Source organism: Prorops nasuta, unplaced genomic scaffold, assembly GCF_024137725.1.
Source record: "Prorops nasuta isolate Cenicafe-Biocafe unplaced genomic scaffold, Cenicafe_Pnas_1.2 PNAS00003, whole genome shotgun sequence".
Classification (NCBI taxonomy): domain Eukaryota; kingdom Metazoa; phylum Arthropoda; class Insecta; order Hymenoptera; family Bethylidae; genus Prorops; species Prorops nasuta.
In genome coordinates, this window is record NW_027116800.1 from 12315651 (window position 1) to 12335720 (window position 20070).

Sequence of the window (20070 nt, forward strand, 5' to 3'; positions counted from 1 at the left end):
TTTTTGTGTTTTATAACAAATTTCAAAAAGATAAACTAGTAATCTTTAAGAAGCTTCGCATTTTTTCTTTACAATTAAATCGATATGAAAAGGTGCACGCAGTACTATAGGCCTATCCTTATACTAATCATAAGCACTTGGATGTGACTTACTCCTATGTAGTTTATGAGATACGAAACGGAATTGCAATACAGAATAGTCAAATAAACATAAAGTGGTGCAGATTATGCAAATCCTATGATTGTGCAAAATTTATTTATAGCCTTTGCAGCCTCTTATTATAATACAATGTGAAGTATCTTTTTCGATTTTCCAACTCTTATTACTTGAATCACGAAATTAACCCATGTCATTATATAACCATTAGATGAAGTTGGGAAAGATTTGTTAAAATAAGAATAAAATTAATGATTCTTGCTTCATGATGTAAATTTAAAGCGGCCAAAACTGATAATATTTGGAAAAGATGCATGGAGTAACGTGGGACTTTCAATATACCAATTACACATTTTTGTACAGTGTATGAGATGAATGTAAATATACGTTTGATTACAATATGACACCTATTTCTAGATTTAGAATCCTTATTGAGTAATTAACAAAAATTTATTCGTTCCAATCATATTTGTCAATGAGAAGAAATTCGCGAAATATCAATTCGTAATATAGAAAAAATTGATATTTGTTTTGCTTTATAATAAAAAATTAAAGAAAAATGACAGACAGGTGATCCTGGAAAGTTTGCGTTGTTTTACAGTTGAACCATTGCATGGAAAGTTGAGATGCCTATCAGAGATTGTGCTGAAAGTGTCGTTATAATTATCCAAGGGCGGATAGACAGTCGTAATGAGAATAACTAACAGATTCATAAATCGCTGTGAAAATTTTTTGCGGTATAGGCGGCGCGTGTGGTCCTTTAAAATATTGTTTGAAAATTCCAAGGAATCCCTGCGGTCTCGTAAAATCCGAGTCTGCGTATATTAAGTGCCATGAGATTCCGCACCTCCCGGCTCTTTGCTTTATATTTAGCGACAAGTCGAATCAACTTCCTTCTCTCGTTCTCTTCTCTAGCCTCCCCCCCCCCCCCCCCCCCAATACTTGTCTATCCCATCTCTTCTCTATACTCTCACTTTTGTTTCTCTTTGATTCTTCTTCTCTATTCCTATTTCTTATTCTCTCTCTCTTTTTATTTCTTTCACTCGCAGGTTTAAAAACCCTTCGACACTCGACACGACCACCATCAAAGACTTCGCGTTGCCCCTACGTGATCGATTTTTTTATGTATACTTTTTCAACACCGGAAGTCTCTTCGCGCCTCGGTTATACTCAAATGCGGAGAAGGGATAACGAACGGTCGTCCGGATCCTTTTACCCCCTCTCGTTCAGTTTTAAGTTTTCTTTGAAATTCGTGCATGGAATGAGGCGGGAAGAGAACAATAATACACTAGAAAATAAAGATCTTGAATTCCAATATCCGGTGAATGTTACTAATATTACTATTATAAAAGCTGCTCTGACACTTTGGCAGTTTCTGTCGCGGCAAACGCCCTCGGTCAAAGAGCCTCTTAAAAGTTGCTGCTTGTCCAAAAAGCCAGCGGCAAGCAGGCAATTAACGCTCGAAACGTGATCACCAGCTGATCCCTGTTAATCGCTCGCGACCATCTCCCCCTTTCTGCATCTTTTTCTTTCTTCCTCTCTTCCTTCCTTTTTTTTACTCCTCGCCCACGCGTCACGCTCGCTTTCATTCATTAAAGCCTTCCGTTTTTTCATTACTTGCTCGCGCTTGTAATTAAACTGCAAATCATTATCCAAAGAAAAAAAAACGGTGGATGATCAGAGGGGAAGGGGGAATTGGTTTAAATTAACGGCTGTTGAGTCGAGTCAATTAGGACTAGTACGATCGTAGCCCATTTCGGTCTGATATTTACACAGGTTTTTCTCGGTGCTCTGCTGTATACGATACAAGTATTGGCGTATTTCATTTTAAATTAATGTTCTATAGCAGAATTTTAAATTCATATTCAGATTATAAACAAACAAAAAATATATATATATATTTATTTATAATTTTAGATAATTCAACTCATAAAGAAAAATATGTGATTAATGTATTCCAATGGCAATAAATTGTTACATTTTCAATAATATAAAAAAAGTTGTGAGCGTCGCGAGTGAAAACTTTACATATACTTTAATAAAAATATTTTTTAGTCAGGTTTAAATGATTTTTCAGATTAGGCATGGTCGAAAATTAAAAAAAATATGTAGAGTTCTTGCTTTAGTTTCTTCGCGTTTTTGATTACTCGCTCGCAATTTAATCGAACAACGAATCATTATTTTAAAGAAAAAAGACGAAGCGGGGGATTACAGGGGATGAGAAATTCGTTTAAATTAGCGTGTATTCTGTCCAGTTAATTAAGACTAGCCCAATCGTAGCACAATCAGTTTGACAGTTGCCCAAGTTTGTCGTCTCCACGTTCAACTATATTCGGTAGAACTTTCTCTGATAACGAATCGATCAAATAAAATTGATTAAACAAATTAATATGTTCTAATATGAAGAATTTTGTATATTTTTAACGAGTAAAATCGAATATAAAATTTAGATGTTCTTCAATAAAAATATCTTTTTTAAGATTAGGTATGGTCAGGAATTTGAAAAAGAGATGCAGAGTTCGGATAAAGTTGAATTACGGTTAGTAATTAAGGGCCGCTTGGTGTGAGAAGGATTTGTGGCCAGGCAGGCGTGTTTCTCGAAAGTGCCGATCGAATCATCGAGATACAATATATACCGCATATACCGTGTGGTCGAAGTTAGCTGCAGCTAAACGTATAAATTATATAGGATAGTATGCATAATTGTAAGAAAGTGTACTTCCTAAATATTTTTAATTATAGTATTTATGTTGCAGAAGTTATTAAGGGTTAAAAATACTTTGATTCGAGGCTTATTCGTGGTTTGGGAAGCGTGCTTGCAAAGTTTGATCTGTCGAAGAAGATCGGTGGATTACTGTACCAATAAGAAACCCTGAATAACGTAATTTTAAATCTTTAATAACTTCTTAATTAAGGGCTATGTTTGAAAATGGTAAACACAATTTTTTCTTATTAGTGTACTCATACTATCCAATGTTATAAGATTGGCCCTTGTTAATCAACCACCCGGTATATACACACAGAAATCAGTCTGGCCCGCCTTAGATCGCTTCCTGTTTCTGCAATCGCTCTGGCAAACACCTAAAGCGCCATAATTTCACCGTGGAATTCGTGCGCGCTTGCCATAATCACAGATCACTCGAGTAAAGTTTCCCCATGAACCGTGACTATGGGAAATTGGAACGAAAAACCTTCAATTAGTCACCGTCCTACGATGATCGTGTTGAAACTACTCGCCCAACTTTTCTTGCGAAACACCAAGGATGTACAATTATACATATATTTCCTATCAAATTTTTGTAGTAAACAAAACTTCTATTCAATATAATTTCTCGCTGCTTTTAAAATTATATTTGTTAAATTTTCTTGCGAAGTACCGGTGATGTGTAATTATATACTGTGCTTCCAAAATTTCCATAAGAAAGTCTTTTAGTTATTATTTCTGGCCTTCAATGTGAATTTTTCTTGTGATATAGATAGAAGGAAATCATTATATACTTAGATCACACTATACATTAGAATCCTTGTAAATAGTTTATAAGTGGATAGATTATACTTTTTGAATTTGTCTGTTGTTAATTGTGTATGAATAAATAAAAGATGATCGAAAATGCACTACGTTTTAACGATCTCCTTTATCAATAATATATACATATATATGATTACATGTTTCCTACAAAATTTCCGTAAGATTCAATGGTTCCATTCAGTACTATTTCTTTCTTTCAATATTAATTACCAATAATTAAAAATGTGGAATAAAAAATATTAGACAAGTTTTTGGACTTGTTCAACTTTGGTTTAAGAGAAACTCAGCAAAAGGTCGACAGTCACAGAAAAGATATTAAGACACTGTTCCTATTTGATATTATGTATAGCCACTGGGTGTAGATTAAGATCATATATGTCGCAAGAATAACCAGTATCGCCCTTATCAAGATCAAACTGGACGCGAATAGCTTCAGTTTCCATTGATATGCTAATTAATGCCCACTGCACAAATATCCACTATTCATTCTAAAAGAGCCTCGGAACATCCTTGACGATTGTTACATCAGGGAAAACCCAAGACTGTAAAGTATAAATAATACTCGAACGGAGGATGTATTTATATTTTGCATTAAAATTCTCGTTTCATGCATGGTGCACATAGATCAATAACTTTCCGAAAATGTTGCCAGCTACAATTTGACATTATGTAGAAGAAAGCTATCATTGTTATTCTTAAGATGCAGAAGTAAGCAAGGTGCGAGCAAAATAGGGCAATTAAAGCTCTTTCCATAAATATGTCTGCTGATTTTAAAAGAGCACATTACAATCATTGACAATTATAAAAGACTCAAGTGAGTTAAGCATAAGTAACTCTTGAACGAAGGACAAGTTTCGATTTTGCATTGAATCTATTCTCATATTAAACATAGTATCTGAAAATTTCGAAAACGTTCTCGGATTCAATTTGAAACATTGAAACATTTTAGAAATGTTTCTAACACTTATGTGTATGCTAAATGAGAAATGACTATATATATATAAGGATGGTTTATTGATTTTGTGACTAAATGTGCACCAAACGAGTAAAACGGATATTTATTTGTAACTGCATAAATATCAATTAGTGATATTTTAGAAAAGCTCTTAAAAATCCTTGATGATCGTTCGATCGTGGAAAATCCAAATGACTTAAGGACTTATAAAAACTCTTGAACGAAGGATGAATTTCGATTTTGTACAAGGACTGTTATCAGTATTCTGCAGTCGATAGTACGGAAAGACGAGCTGTTGAATTCGTGGCTAAAAGTGCAACAAGTAAGCAAAGTGCGGTGTAGCAAAAGAGGCAACACGAATGAAATCATCGGTTTCACTTTAAACGCTTAGATAAGAATTTCATGATAAGCATACGGGAGTTGTTATACAGACTGAAAGGCTTGAAAAGTACAGTTTCTCCGAGTTTCTGTTAGGAACAAGGAGCATTCACGTCAATCGGTTCGTTTAAATCCGACCCCATTCGCTGAAACTAATTAAATTAACGACGCATGTCTCAATGGTAATCAGATAAATTCTGGAATGATCTTTGCTAACAATCGATGTACAACATGTCACTTTCATGTTACATCTTTTAAATATCTTCAACCAGAGTGTGTTTTCCTATTGTTTCACTGTCTTTTTCAATTTCATCGAAATCTTAGCATTCATCAATAAAAATTATTTAATTGGTTAATTTGTGAGATAATCCTTACCAATAATTGATACGTGTTAGTATAATTTCTTTTTTGTTCATCTTCAACTCGAAGAGTGTTTTTGAATTGTTTAATATTAGAAAAATTTATTAAAATCTTTGTACGCTCCAATTACCAATTAAAATTTGATAAATATGCTTAGATGATCCCCGTCAAGTGTCAAAACAAAACGTCTCTTTTTGATTCCCTTATTTATCTTCTTTTTAACGTTTATTTTTCAAAACTCACCAATCATTTGTTTCTTTCACTATACATTCCTTTTTCTTTTTTAAAACTCTAGCCTATCCGATCCACTTTCATTTTCGTAAATCAATAATAATCAATCTTGTAGTACACAGTAATCCACGAAAAATCGTATATTATTATTAATTCTGAGATAGCACAAGCAAATCGTTGGCATGGCGCTCTCGAAATAATCTCATTCTCAGTGTTTTGCACGCTTCGTTCATTTTGCCCTTATTTAAATGCCGCCAGCAGGCGTATGCAAAGTGACCGGTCGGCGTTTCTGCAGGAAGAGAGAGATAGTGGAAGAGAGGACGAGAAGAAGGAGAGATCGCAGGAGAGAGCGAGAAAATAACATAAAAGTAGAAATTTCTTTAACGAATCTTTTGGCTGTTTCGTTGAGCTCTCCTTGAACCTGAAATCGTGACCTTCATAAACCATCGATTAGTGGTCAATTTCTTTTTACGAGTTCTATTTATACCCTACCCTGATCACATTTAATACAAATATAAGCTTTAGAGTATTGAGTGAAATAGGATTCTCTTTGAATTGTAATTTTATGAGAGAACCGACAAATTTGTATATAAATTTGGGGATGTAAAGAAATCGACCATAAATGAGAAACTTTATTCGTAAATCAGTACAAAAATAATCGGAGGTTCTTTATCGAAAAAAGTTCAGAAATGTGGTAAGTATTTATAGACGGTAAGAATAAGAAAACCAAAACAATATTTTAATGAGAAACAGAGATGTAAAGAAAGTAATTTTGTATAATTGAAAAAGTTTAAGCTTAAAAATAATACGGTGGATTAGTAGGGAGATACAAATCATCCAAATTTATAATTGTAGTTTATTTCTAATAATTTTTTAATATTCTCTCTAATAAAACGTAAGATTTAATGATGGAAGCGGTGGTGAAGGAGGGAGGGGTAAACAACTGAATGTTGAAAGATCGCATTCAAGGAATCGATCATTCATTCCTGATCAGTCAAGCTTCGGACACGATTCGGGTCTGCTCGATCCAATTTGGTTCGTGTTACTTAGATCTTGCCTTCCGAGAACCGATCACCAAACGTGAAAGATAAAGACTCCCGATCTACCGATCCCTTTTCTTCTTTTTCTTTTATTCGCAACTAAAAGAACCATAATACATCCAACGAACCTTTCCAATATGTTTATTTTACGGTAATTGGATCCCACTTCGTCATAGTATTTCATCGTTCTCATTTTATTAATTGGAATGCCTATTTTGAGAATTGGAACATCTCTCGTTATTGGTTATTACTAGAATCCATAGAAAACTATGTCACTCACCTATTATCGCGTTTGGGATTTCTCGCATTTTCTGTGACGAATCGGGGAATTGACTAAAAATTTTTAGCCGTTTGTATAATTGAGAAAATCATTGGAATTAGCTGTTGCAGGAAGACATACGTGGCCGGTTTTGCCTGCTGTAAAAGAAATCGATTCATAAATAAATTGATACCAGGAATAGACCAGGAATAGACCAGGAATATCGATAATCGATGAACTCAAAGATTGATTTATTTCTCAATTTTATTTGTCTATCTCATGAATAATATATTACCTATTTAAATTTTAATAAACCAAATTTTTGTTTACAAATATTTTGATAATAAATTATAAATTACGACTATTGTTATGCAACTTGAATGAATGTAGAAACAGCATAGATACAAAACATATCACAAGAATTTGTTGTAATAAATCGTAGACCTGTTTCAATTTCGATGTTCTAACAAATTATAAATTTGTACGTAAAAAATTTTGAAAAATTGGAATAAATTTGTTCTTAATGTCTTTGCAGATTTACATGTATTCCTATCTTCAATATACTGTCTTATTTTTAGTTTTATGCAACTGTCGAATAAATAAAATCTAATATAAAAACTGAAAAAAAAATCGATAAGCCATAGAAATTGGTTAAGGTTCAGTAAAATGGAGCGAAAGATCCAATAAATAATTGCAGGTAACTGCGATATTTGTAATTAGCATACTGTTAATTTATTACAGTGACGATCTATAATCATCTTACTGAGCCGGATGATTAAAGGAGAGCAATTGGTTCTTGTGCTTATAGGAAAGTTGGTTAGATTTGATTGTTAAGATAAATGACTGGTTGTCATTCTTGAAATAAGTTACTAATGGTAGTCAGCTTTTCTTTTCTTTTGTGTATTTTTGTCCCTATTCGAAAGCAGTGAAGAAAGACTGGATATTTTTGCTTCTCACAGGCGGAATCTTTACAGATTCTGCGTGTGAGTGTCTTTTGGGATCACCGATGTATCCGGATCTTCATCGTATCGAGTTTCACATAGCAGTTTATTCGTAGACTTTAAATGAGTTTTGCTGGTCGTGTAAATATTTTCCATTCCTTACTGTGATTCACCATTTTCCTGCTTTGGTCACTAAATTGATCGTAATTCAGCTTTCACCCGACCTTCCGTAATTTCAAGTCTCTTAACGACGATTCTAATGAAGCATTCCATCCGCAGTTTGACTTGGCAAAAGCATAATTCACTTATTTTTACATACTTTTTTTCCTTAATATTGTCACACATCCTTTCAGAATAGACACTATCGTTTCAACGCGTTATTGACGATTCTGTTTTGTTTCTAAAAACAGTTAAACTGAAGACTGGTGTTTTATAACTAATTTTTAAAATTCTTTTTCTCTATTTTAAAGTGAGTCAAATGATAGTAACTGAAATGCATCCGACGACAGATTTATTTTACCGTTCGAAGGAACATAGGCTTGAATTATTGCGTTGCCTCAACGAAAAGTTAACTCATTTATGTGTGCACTTTCGCTTCAAAATGTTTGATGGTACAAAACAGTGATTGAAATTATTAGAAAAACTAATTCAATTAAATCATTTTTTTTATGATAGTCTTTAATTAGTATTTTTTTTCATATTCAATCAATCAAATTTAATTATTTAGTTACTATCAATTTTGTTTGTTTTGATCAAACGTGATTCGGTTAGCTTCATCTATATTAAACAAGTATGATTAAATCATTGATGGCAGATATGGAAATAACAAAACAGATGATTAAAATTATACCATAATATTAAGGAATAATGGTAATAATTTAAAGTTTTCGATAAAACAATTAAGGAATTTATGAAATTGATGATTGATTAAGAATTGGAGAGCTAAGTATATACGCTGGAAATAATTACGATTAAAATAATGGCAAATGTCGATAATAAAAGTAATTCGTAAAACCATTAGTTGAAATTGTATATAAAAATAATGAAAAAAAAAGTATACTTATTTATAATATAAAATTGATAAAAATGGTTAATATTCAAAGAGTACTAATTAAGATACTTATATACGTATTAAAAAATTACGAGAGAATCATACGCTGACATGAATGGTGGAAGTAAATAGCGAGACGATTATTAGTTAAAATATTATATATGATAATATTAAAAATAATAAATTCGTTTACACAAAACATACAGTTATAGCCTGAACTTTATGAATCGTTAAAATTTGAAAAGTTAAATTAAATACATATTTAAAATAATTACGATTAAACTAATGTTGGATATCGATGGTAGATGTGAATGGTGAAATGGTTAGGTGACATTATTTATGTTTCATGGCCGGAATAGCCGTGGCCGTGATTCATATAATACTTCTGTGGAGCTCGACGAGTTGGCGTTCGGCTGGCGACACTCGCCGATTGCAATGTCGCATTAAGCCAGCAAACTCTCTGCTCTCGTAAGTAAGTAGAGGCTATTTATATCAGATCCTCCACCAACTACTCTCATTTCCCTTCCTTTCCTATCTCTTTACATCCTCTTCGCTTTCTCCCTCTACTGAAAACCTAAGAAAAATCCTCAAAGAAAATCACCATCGTGCAACATATATCTTGATCAATTTTCTACGGGATAAATCATTCTGTCAACAAAAACAATATTGACTTAAATTTTTATTATTAATAAAATCTGTTGATTTCTATCCAAATAATAAGCAATCAAGTTAGATTTTTAATTAACAGTTTTCAGAAGTATGCAGTGATACGTTTTAATAACATAGCTATATCTATATATATATTAGGTATAGGTATGTACTGTACAATTGTCGAAGGTAGACCATGTTGGCTTTTAAAGTAGTTATTATGGCTGTATCTTCAACTAATTGCACGGTATTCTCTGGTACAGCTCAATGGTACTTATAACCTGCAGGGTACGGTATTTCCGGGTCCAGAGTGTTCTTCCACATTTGTTATCCGTATCGTGTTACGTTAAAAAAGAACACAAAAATTGTTATAGCCACGAGTATTGCCTCTTTTATTCATTGCACTAATAAGTCTTATCTTTTTATGTATAATATAATAGTGTGCACAAAATAATCGACAGTGGAAGCCCTTGAAGAGCTGTTTACACCCAACACTTTGAAGCGATTAAGTCTTTTGCTAGTCAAGTGCATCATGAGTGCAGTCAAGTGCACCCGTTAAATGCACTACGCTATACTATAGTAATTATCGTGCAACCGATTGCAGTCATGTCAATTGCTTAAACGCAGAATTTCTTCTCGTTTCACAATATAAATACAAAGCATTGACAGTACTGTAGCAATATTAAAATAGATGAAAAAAAGAAAGCTCAAAGGCAATAATTAGACTTTTGTTATATCGTATTATATGTTTCAAGAATTTATGATATAAAGTTTATTTCACAAAGAAGGTCGGAATTTGTAAAAGGATATTTAGAATTCGGAGTCTACGCGTATAATTTTATTCTCTAAAATTGGTCATATTTTATGGTATAAGCGATCAAAGTTTGAACAAATTCTTAAAGAATTAAGGAATTAGAGGTTTCTTACAATATTGACAAATAAATTATGTGTAGACTGAACTGATAACTATACGTCTACGCGTACATAACTCCATTGACGTTTTACACAATCATATGAAGAATGTTTTCAATGTTACGAATCAAATTTGAAAAGATAGTTAAGAAACCAACGAATTGGAGCTTTCTTACAACGTTGATGAAAAAAATATGTGTAGATATAGCTGAGCTAAATTTGAACATAAAATACTTAGCATTTTCAATAATAATAAAATTGTAGTTACTGCATGGAAACTATGACAGATATTAAATAAATTTAGACTAAAGAAAATTAAATAATAAAAGAAAGACTACGATCAGTAATCGTCTTAAAGATGTTTCTCGTCGTGCAGCGATCAGAGGCAGTTACCGAAAATTCGCGTGATGGAAGGAAGGAATTCTGCACTTTGAAGCAAAATGATTCGATGAGATTATGGGGGTGAGACTGTTGACGACAGCTTGTCGATCGTTATCGAACTTAATCGTGTGTGTCTTCGGGACAATTTGTATTCCGACAAAGCATGCTTCGGTGTTTTCTGCCGACAGGAACGGATAACGATCACATCAACGGAGTTTGGAAAGTTCTACGACTGCTATTAATATTTCGCACATAAGCCAACCAGATTATTAATCACCAAATTTTCCTCCGAGCTTCGTAATTTTCAACTTCCAAAAACGATTCGATCCATGTAATGAATTTTATAATCGATCGGTCTCTATTCGCTATGTGCATATCAACATAGTAGCATTATAATGAGAATGTGTAGCGGTGCATATATGCATAAAATTGACGCTACTTATCGGTAAATTTTTTCATTTTTCTAGAAGACTCTTCGTATACGCACGCGCGCGTGTACAGTTAGATATTATTATTCGATTATTATTGTGTCATTATACATATATGGACATACGAGATTAAATCTTTTGAGGATCATTATGAAAGAAAGAACATACGTTCCTTTGTTTATTCTCGTGAAGAAAACTCGCGCGAAGAATTTATTTATTACATTCACAATTGAAACCCTCAATGATTTAAAGTTTTATGCGTATCAGAATATTCATCATAAAATAATTCACCTTTTTTGTTTACTATTAGAAACAGCTGATTGCCTTTAACTCATTCATCAGCTAATATATTTCCGAAGATAAATCTGAAAAACCAAAACTTTATTCAATTCGTTAGTATCTGAAAAAATCTAGATAAAACAAGGTCTACTATGGTTAAAATATGTTCAATTTTGAAAATTATCACTTAACTCTTTTATTCACAGATTTCTGCAATTTTATTGTACCAAATAGTGTGCATAAAAATTAATAAATATTGTTAATGCTTCGTATAAAAGTATTTACTCTGCAGCATTTCCTTTAGGTATATAAATATATAGTCTTTCAAGTGAAGACATGAATTTTTGTTGGCAGCTTGTTGGTACTCTCATTATAAAGTGTGAAGGGAAAATCTTGGATATTTTTTCAGAGGTTTTCATTGCGGTAGTTAGGGAATGGAGGCATACTGAAGTCAGTCGGGAGTAATTACAGCGCTGGAAGCGTATGTATAGTCGAGTGGTAGCCAAAGCCTCTTTAAGTTTCCTCTATCGAGTTTAATCACAAGCATTAGACTGAACAGGTCTGAGAAAGATCAAGCATCTGTTGTTGCATTCCTTCAGCTATTCTTCTTGGATTCATTTGCAAATTAAAATAGAAATTTAGTCAAAAATAAATGCAGCAAATGCTGTCATCTTTTCGGTTTACCGTTAATTAGTCTGATATCTCTATGTGTATAATAAAGTAACAGTCTATTTAATGAATGTTCACAATTTTATTTTTACATCGCATTTAGAATATAGGTATATGGGAATATAGATAAACTTTCTTGGGTATAGTAATTATTTTCCTGAAACAGGAAAAAGTACTTTAATATAGTTGTTACAGCCTGCATAAAAACTTTTGTGAATTTTTACATCAAGTTTAGTCACTCACTCCTTCTTTCTCTGGTTTTAAATTCAGGTAATCATAAATAGAAGAAACTGTAAAATTCTTGAAAAAAGGGAATGGCTTATTTAATAATAGCCCTGTTTATTTGTAGAACGTTATGAATCACAGCGATCATTAAAGCGGAAAAGTCGCTGGAGCCAAAATTGATATTACAGCATGGCATATAAAATTCTATAAAAATATAATGGGCCTTGAGGAGAGACAAAAATCAGGCTTTCTGTGCTTTGCGATATAGTTGTGCAGTAGCGGAAGTTCTCAGTCTTCTTTTCGTCGTTATTATTTGATTGTACCGGAAGTCGAAGGTAGCTCGGTCATAAAGGATATTCGCGAGTGTCTCGTAAATGGGGCAGACCGGAAGTGTTGCCAGATGCTCCCGATACTCTTTATTTAAGAATTTCTAAACCTTAGATAAAAACTTTTACAAATATTTTATTCCTATTTCTATGGTTATTATATAAAAAAAACAACAAATCTTAATGTATTATTCCAATATTTATATTGATTAGACAAGATATTAGAAAAAAATCGTGATAAATCGTATACTGTAAAGCAAAAGTGTAAATTTGCAACGTTATAGTTTTGATCATTTTTGTAATCCAGACTATTCGGAGTGAGATACTTAATCCTCCCCTCCCCCCAGAGCACAAGCACAACTACATAAGAAAATTGCTTGACCTATAAATGATGTCAATTCTTTGAATGGTACAATTTTAAATTTCTTAATATTCACATTCTGAGAGATCTTTCGTTAAAAATTGATATATCTCTTTTATTTACAAGGCTAAATGAATTTTATATTCTATCTCGAGGCTTTATCTTATTTGTGTATATTAACATTTGATTATATTAAGGCATAATTTATGGTTATATCCTTGTTATTAGGTTATATATCATATAACTTATATCTAAAAAATTGTTCCTTAACAGTTTACTTGGACATGAACTGAAGACAAAAATAAAAGAAGGAAATAAATTCGATTTATGTACAAATAATTTAATGAATTTTTTCAGAATTCTATATATTATCCCTTAATGAAAAGCTATAATCCTCTTAGATTTCTTATTTCCTTTGAGTTTTCTGATGCCAAACGCGTTATATGGTATATAATATATACAATACGATAAAACTTTAGTGTTAATTAACTTAAAATATTGAAAATGTAGCTTAACTCTATCTTTCAAACATATCTTCAATTATATTATCACAAAAAATGTTTATATTTATTTATTAGTATGCAATTTATAATTTATAAGTTTTACAAAAAAAGCTGAAATACTTTTGTTTTATGGTATACGAAATAATAAAACGGGCAATCAGTACCTTAAATAAATGTATTAATTACCTACTCAATGGCATATTTCTTATTTTTTTGTTTCACAACAGAAGATTTTTTATCAATATAAGGTTGCTCGATGATAGCGAATGACCAGTGAGGACCTGATTAATCGGATGGATCGTCTGACGCCATGCATTAATTATAACGTGGACAGGTTTTCATTTTCAACCCGATATTCACTGCGGGAAGCCCCAGTCGTGCATCATTAGTCGATTTCTCGCAGAATATCCCAGTTTACGCTGCCGTCTCTCACATTATTCCTCTTTAAGCATCAAGCTTTTGCTCTAACCTATTAGAAACCAGACACTCATGAACTTTCAGCGACCTCCTAAATCAGGTTTGATGGCGATGATAAGACTAAAAATACCGAACTGAATTTCTACAAATCAACGCTATTATACTCTTAGAAAATAATTTATCTATATCATCTATTATCCTGCTGTCATTTTTAACTTATCTCTCTCTATACAGAATATTATTACTAATTATTATCTATGTGACAAATTAATTATTCTAATTTCTTATTATCGAATAATTTTTGTTTACCAAACTGCTTCGTGAATTGGAAAATCATATGAGAATTAGCAATTTTACTTTTGGATTATAGTTTATCTATTTATTTATTACGCCATCTCGTTAAATCATTTATAAAAAATAAAGGCGCTAAATATATACTTTTTTATCATAATTATTAACCCTAAAGTCATGATATTATTTAATTTTTGTTGAAATAGTAAATTGGTATATAGATAAGAAAACTAAATGATAATATATTTAAATATTCAGTTATAAAATTATTTATTTTGTAACTATTATTTAATCTTTCTTGTCATTATTATTGCAAGTATCAATGGTTATTGTATTACATACAATATATAATAGACTTATGGATGTGTAGAGCTCGTTGTAGATTATTTTTCTTTCCGATTATTTGCATAGAAGTTTAGGTATTGAAACAGTGCTTACAATATGAATTACTATAACGTATAGCTAATTATACGGTAATATGAATGATAGTGTGACTAATTCCGCGAAGAACCTCTAGCAAGAAAATATTAGAAGATCTTTCATTTGATGATTTAGTAGCTGCTGCAAAACGAATCACATAAGAGGTAACTCAAACATTTCCATTTCTCCAATCGTAAAAGGATCTTAAATAAGATGATAAATTGAGTCTGTTATCGCTCCACTTCAAAATATTTACATAAATTTTTGTAGTTTAATAATAAAAATATATAAAACTGCATAAATTGCTGCAAAAAAGCCCATTTTTATCCTAATGAAAAAAGAAATTATTGAATGTAACGAAATATTCTGTGAATGTAGAGTATATACATATTGAGAATATTCTAACAGGTTAGAATTGATGGTGGCGTTGTTATACTGCCCGCGGTAAGAAAACTCGATGATCTTTCACCACGAGAAATTAATAGCCATTATAATATAAATCATGAGTGTAAAATTCAGACGTCTCTATTCCTCCAATATTGATACAATAGAAACACCTGGGAAGAATGATTGATCGATCTGCTGATTATTTTATCCGGTAATGTTTATAATTAATACATCAAATTTAAAGATAATTGAATGAACTTTAGAAAGGGTTTTATGAAAGAGGGGTGGATAAAGTATACTTTGAGGAAAGCAGAGTGGAAAGGAAGAAAAGGATTTAAAGGATCTATAGAATTTCTATTCCTCTCCAATCTTGATAAACAACACAATAGAAACCTCTGCATGGGAAGAATGATTAATCGCTTTAGTAATTATTTCACTGGATAAGAGTTAAAATTAATTAATAAAAATTAAAGGTAATTGAATGAACTTTAAATAAATCTTTGTATATAGAAAGAAAATTGTTAATAAAGTTTTATTTGAAAATCTTAGGGTGGGAAGGAAAAGAAAGAGAGCACCGTCAGAATTTCTATTCCTGTAATCTTGATATAATACAAACCTTTAGGAAGAATGATGAATCGATTTGATGATTATCTCAGTCGTTAAACTTTATAATTAATTTAAATAAATTAAATATCGAAAGAACTTTCAGAAAGGGTTTTTTAAAAAGGCTGAGGGGTGGGAGATGAAGTATAATTTGAGAATGCTAGGGTACGAAGAGAAAAAAAAGATCCACGGTAATTGCATTCCTTGGATAATCGAGTAGGTGCATTGTGCGACAGTTACGGTGTAGATAATGCTGTGTTAGTCATTTGTGTATGTGTGCGTGTGTGTAATCAGCCACTTCGCGAGACTTATGGGGTCCTGCTCCTTGTAACAAGTGGTTCTCAAGCGGATAACAAGCAAGCAGCACCATGACTTTTCCGTGGGAAGAATTACGTGAAAACGATAAAGCCTGACATTTGACATTCTGCCAGACTGATGCAAAAACCTCCCATCTATTGCCTTAGGCTAATCTAAATCAGCTCATTCCCCATAATTTTCCATTGCAACTCTCTGTAATTTTCTAACACATTTTCCATCAAAATAATGCAACTACAAAGCTTACTCTTCTTATTCTTGTCCTGATAAATCATATTGCAACGAATGACTTTAAAAATAAATATCTCATACCATCTTCTATTTAGCCTATAGAAACACTATTTTCCAGATTGTCCAAACGAAGTCTGGCCAATAGTAGCAGGTAAATAAATAGCATTAGTAATAGGAATCCTTGGAATAAGGAATTTTTAATACTTAATAACTTTCTATTTAATTGTCAAATAAAAAAATAGTACAAGAATTTAATTCAATGTTTCGCTTTATATTAATTTGTCGGTTAGCTAAGAACTAATCAGACACCTTACAAATTCATAACATTACGAGTTTTATATTTTAACAGGTATAGGTATAATTCTCTATGTGCACACCTATACAGTAGCATTAGATTATGAATGTGTAGTGATGCATATGCATAATATCAGCGGTGCCTATCGGTCAATTGTGTCACTTTTGCCGAACTATCTTTGTTTATGTATACAGCTACATATTCTCATCTGACTGCTACCATGTAGATTTTCAAGGCCCCGATAAGCGTATTAATTGATTTATGAATAAGAATGATGAACTACGAACTCAGATTTTTTTTCTTATGCTACAAATTGAAGTTAGAAAAACAGTATAGTGCAAAACAGAAGCATAGCCGAAAACGAAGTAGGCTGACGACAGGTAGGAAAGTCTTGAAGTAGGAATGTGGATGTTGGCAAGTGAAGGAAAAACCGTGCAAAGATCCGGATACATGCAGTAGAGAGGGTCGTAAAGTAAAAGGAAAATCTTTGAAATGGGCAAAAGTGATTTTCAAGGTGCATTTACAGGTAGCGGTAAATGTTGCAGGCACTGGGTAGTTTGAATGGGATAAGAGTGTCTTTAAAGTGTTTTTAGGATCTTAAGAGAAGGTGACGAAACTTTGAAGTATTCTTTGGACGCTCGGGGTCTTCTGGTTCTGCAAAAAGGAATGAGGGATAAGGTCGTTTGGTAGTAGAGGGGAGGTCTGAAAGGCACCTTTGGTCTTCTCTAGATAGGTTTAAGGACCTTCGAGGTGTTTCTCCCGGTTCTCTATGTATCCAGAGATTTCGGAATTCCATTCAGACTGTACCAAGGGGGTCTAAACAAAACCTATGAATCTCTATAGCTACACGTGCCATTCCATTATATTATTACGATCGTGACTAATTTCCAATTTTTCGTTCTCTGTAAAATCAGTAGATCCCTTACTTAGTTACTTTTCTACGTTCCTCTCTTAGTATTTTCTAGAAAGATTTAAACAACCTTCAAAATCTCTAGATATTTTCCCGGTGCCTTCAGTGTCCATTATGACTTAAAAATTCTAGAATGTGCAAGTGGGATCAAAGAAAACCCAGAGATTTTAATGACTACGCGTGTCCTTCTTTTACATTATTGCGTTCGTAATCACACACACACATACACACGGACTTTTACCATTTTGTATTTTTTCTTTCTTCCAAATTCAGTAGAACTCGACAGTAATTTACTACTCTTTACTTACGTTCAAATCTCAGTGTTGACCAGATGGATTTAAACAGTATTTAAAGTCTTATTTCCTAGAAATCTGCAGACTTGAATTTCAGACCATTCAATAAGGAGTCTAATTAAAATTTTGATATTTTTATGTTTGCATATGCCTTTCCCTTATTGTATATACTCTACTCCTGTACTTATACGCTCAACCTTTTCAGTATTATCTAGTAGGACAGATTTAAGCAACCACTGAAGTCTCTATTTCTTTAGTGTATCTCCTTAAACTTCCGAATTCCACACTATTCAGAGAGGGTTTAAGGAAACCTTGAGATCTCTATGGCTGTTATTGCATTTGTGACCAATTTCCCATTCTTCGTCTCTATAGACAATTTTCCACGGTTCACGATCCTTTACATTCACGATCTAAAGAATTCTTCACAGATATACCTATTCGAGACCGTCTCCGTCGAGTCAATTTTCTTCATTCAGACTGGCGTGCCTCCTGTCATCGGCTCATCTAGTCAAGTACCTCCAACACCCACTACCAACTTCCACTGTTTATCAGTGTCAATTACTTTCTATAAACATCCACTGCGATTCAGTAGCCAGACACATGCTGCATCCTCATTGCACTCTCTGCATAAAGCAACTAACTAAATGGCAGTAAAATATTCAATGCTTATAAGTTCAATCATTCATTGCCAAATTTACAATTGCCTAATTTTTCGGATTATCATTATAAAAATTTCATGTTTTAGATATAGAAATTAATTGATCTTTGCCCAAATGACGGACGACGATAAAGTGATTTCTTATTAAACTTGTTTAAATGAATAATATACATTTGGAGAATGAGAGACAGAGAAACACATATGAACTCCTACTGTATCCTTATTGTAATCTCTGCACACAAGCAAATAATCAGATTCTGGAAAGAAATGTAATGCTCGTTAATTTGATCATGTAGATTGAAAATCTCGTAATTATACAATTTTTTATTATATTATTTCTTCGATTTTTAAGATATTTGGAGACAAAACTTTTTTTAGACTAACTTGCGAGCGTTGAAGGAATAATTTGCTCGTTAAATTTGTTGCATGAAATTCTTAGGACAAGAAGGAGAGATAGTGTTTATGTGGTGATTTAGTGTGGGTAGCGTGAAAAGAAGATAAAAGATGATAGTTCACCAGCGACTCGACGTCGATTAATCCATTTAATTGCCTCGTTGTCTGATGTCAGTTCGCTTCTAATTATCGATGCTACAGCGTGCGACTTTAACGTGCATCCAATTATTTCGCGACGATCGCGAAACATCTGACTACCACGTGCACACTTGACTACTACCATTTTTCAGAAAGTGTGATTTATCTTACGAATTTTACTAAATTACTTAGTCGACGCATTAAAAAGAAATAAAATAAGAAAAGAATTAAGCAAGATCAGTGATTAACAAATTATTCCTAAAAATATTAATAAATTAATATTTTTGTAGGCTACAATTTTAAATTAATTAACATTACATTGATATAAAGGTGGAGTAAAATAAAGAAATAGGAAACATAGAGAAGTGATCGCGTTTGAGGAAATCAAAGGATAAACATATATTTAAGTATTGGTAGTTAAAATCTGGATGAGAAGCGTAAAAGCAGGTAGCAATGAGTAGGGTTTCTAGTGTGTAGTTAATAAAATGCTCAATTATTGTTGGTATCACGTATTTGAGATTTGTAGGATAGCTGTGGTTGCAAGAGCGTGAGCTACAAGACAGGAGTCTAACACTTGAAAGGAATGTAAGAGTCATGCTCAGGTATTGCAACTTAGCTTTGTCGGGACTGCAATTAAACTGGCAATTCAAATTAGAAGACTCTCGATCAACAGTTTCCGCTCACGCATATGAAATATTATACCTTTATCCATATTTAATCTATTGTATACAATACGCTGCCCTATTTTGTCTCTTGCTACTTTCTTCCTCTTGATGAAGAATTTTATCTTTCTTCATATTCATTTAGGATATCCCATAATATTTTTGCTATTGGGGGTGCTCTTTTTGAACGGCAAGTAAAAGATTACGAATCAGGTCGACGAGTGCTCCACAGTTTCTGGTAGTTTTCAGACTTATACAACAAAGTAACTTCCAGACCATTGATACAAAGCAAACCGAAATCGTAACATTGTATCATGTTTCCCATCCCCGTGTTCATCATAGTCGGTAAATTTGTGAACAGGAGAAGGAAAGTTTCATGCTGCCACAAGTATGTCCACAGGGGGCATAGCAAGTGAGAACTATTC

At 32.7% G+C, this 20070-nt stretch overlaps 1 protein-coding gene across 1 annotated transcript in view; it reads left to right on the forward strand.

Moving 5' to 3' along the window:
- Positions 1-20070, forward strand: part of wb (wing blister) — a 139239-nt gene that overhangs the window by 978 nt on the left and 118191 nt on the right. The window lies entirely within an intron of this gene.